Genomic DNA, 2768 nt, shown 5'->3' with positions numbered 1-2768 from the left:
CACCGAGGAGGAGGAGCGAGGACTCAGCACCCGCCGGCCACGCTGCTTCTCGGTCCAGGAGCGAGGACGGAACACGCAGGCGACGGTCGAGGCTGCAGGCGACCGGTGTCGAGCCGGCCCGGGTGACTCCGCCGCCACCGCCGCGTCAGCGGCCCCGGCCCCGCCCCCAGCTCCTGACTGGAAGGCGCGCTGCCCACGTGACCACCGGCACCTCACGTTTCTGAAGTGTGTTTACTACAGCGGCGCGGACTGGGGAATGTGCTCGCTCTTCGGTCGCCTTTAGGGGGCGGCAGCCGTTGGATCTCAAAACTGTCGGTCCTCGCGGAGAAGCCGGTCTCTCTACCTCAGTCCCTTTTGTCCGCGGACTGGTCGCGGTTGCCGGGTAGGGCCTTGGGGTGTTCACAGGCCCCACGTGAAGGAAAGCTTAGCCCCGCCCCCGTGGCCATGAGCCTCCTCCATTGGCTGAGGCTCGCGGAGACCCGGATGAGCACGGGGATGTGGGCAGCTCGCGGGCGCGCGCTCGGCCAGGGAAGGTGCGCGTGCGCTCTCGCTGCGTTCCCGGCGGAGCTAGGGCGGGGCCGGCCCGCCGGCGCACGTAGGCACTCCCGCGGGTAGGAGTCCCTAGAAGGACCCGGGTCGTCTTTGTTCCCGCTGGGAGTCTGCGAGGGGGCCCTGCGGGTAGTGGGGCCAGGTGGGGTGGACGGAGGAGAGTAGGACGGAGGAGGCTGCACCTCGGCTTGGATGCCAAACTGCGTGCATCAGTCCAGCTCTGTGCAAACAACCCTGCTTTGGAGTGTGCAGCGCCATTCCAAAGGTGTTGTAACCCTTGAACTTGCCCTGGGGATGTGGAGTAATGGCCGGGCGGGTGCCAAGCATTCCTGGACTTCTAGTAATTCCCTAATACTAGCGAATATCAATAGTATGTGAGCCTCGTCTCTCCCGTTTAGTGAAGTCTTTGCCCACCTTACAGGAGGACATTGAACTAATCCATGCCATTCCTTATTCAACAATTACTGAATGAGCCAGACACTGCCCAAAGTGCTGGAGATACAGGAGAGAAGAAAATGGGCTAAAATCCCAGTTTACAATCTGCATCTCTTAAACCTTTACTCTTTGCTATTTTTTTCCTCCGTAAAATGCTCTTCTTTGGCACCTGCTGCTCACTGCAACCACCTTTGCCCTACCTGGTATATTTCTACACCTTCCCTTAGACTCAGATGCAGGGCAACCTAATTTGTAGAAATACACGTGCCTACCTCACCGCAGGTCTGGTAATCACTTATCACACTTGCGATTATATTGAGAAGACAGTGAGAAGTGCCTACTTCCACACGAATGCAAGTAGGTGCTCGATAATTGTACTTAATACTATAATAATGTGTCTCTGATTCCCTCTAAAGGAGTGGTTCTCAACCTTCCTCATGCCGCGACCCTTTAATAGAGTTCCTCATGTTGTGGTGACCCCCAACCATAAAATTATTTTCGTTGCTACTTCATAACTGTAATTTTGCTACTGTTATGAATCGTAATGTAAATATCTGATATGCAGGATGTATTTTCATTGTTACAAATTGAATATAATTAAAGCATAGTGATTAATCACAAAAACAATATGTAATTATATATGTGTTTTCCGATGGTCTTAGGCAACCCCTGTGAAAGGGTCGTTAGACCCCCCCCCCAGGGGTCGCGACCCACAGGTTGAGAACTGCTGCTCTAAAGTGTGCCTTGTTAAGGACCATGGCCCCATCCAGTTCTTTTTTTTTTTTTTTTGCATCAATACCCACCCAGTACAGAACCTGATACATAAGCATTCAAACGTTAATTGAATGTGTTAATGAATGCTCTTTGCCCCCAGAGTCTGACAAGGTTAGGAGGAAGAAGGATATGGCAATTGCTACTGCCTGAACTGTGTGCTTTAAATTCATGGAAACCCTAGTTAGTACCTGTGACTGTGACCTTATTTGAAAAGAAGATCAAGTGAAGATGAGGTCATTAGGATGGGCCCTAATCCAGTTTGTGTTTTCCTCCTCCCTGCGGTGACCTCCTGAAGCCCCAAGGTGCATTGCCTCACCCCAGCTGAGAATATTCCTTTTCTGTCTCTGAGCCTCTTGTGCATGTGGGGTCTCTGACTCTCACATGTACGTGGGATCCCCATACATATGTACATATTAAATTTGGTTATTTTCTCTTGCTGTTCTGTCTCATGTCTTATCTGACCATCCAAAGAAGCTTGAGGGTAGATAGAGGAAAGTGTTTTCCGCCCCCACAGCTGCAACAGGGCCAGGAACTATGTACTGAAAGCTAAGGGAGCAGCTTGGAACAGATCCTTTCTTATTGCTTACAGAGCGAGGGAGCATGGCCCTGCCAGCACAGTAATTCAGACTTCTGGCCTGCCTCACTGTGAGGCCATAAATGCCTGCTGTTCCAAGCTACTTGGTTACTAGCACATTAATAACAGTAATATAAATTCAGTCATCTAGTGAGCCAGGATATTTGGAGAGTATTCCCTACCCCAGCTTTTGTTGTCGCGTAGAGGACATAGCATCTTTTCCTTGGTTTCTTAAGAGCATTTAAAATTATATGTGAAAACTCTTTGTTCACTAGAAAATACTAAACAGTTGTTTTTAGCAATGGGACGAGCCTTGGGTAATTACCATTCTGAGGGGTCCATGTCCTATGCAGAGGATGTTGCATATAGAGCTGTGCCCTTGCTTGGATTGCCTCCTACTCCAGGGCCTTTTGTACTTTTAAAAATACAGTGTTTC

Source organism: Myotis davidii, unplaced genomic scaffold (genome assembly GCF_000327345.1).
Source record: "Myotis davidii unplaced genomic scaffold, ASM32734v1 scaffold120, whole genome shotgun sequence".
NCBI classification, from domain to species: Eukaryota; Metazoa; Chordata; class Mammalia; order Chiroptera; family Vespertilionidae; genus Myotis; species Myotis davidii.
This window is presented reverse-complemented; position numbering follows the sequence as displayed.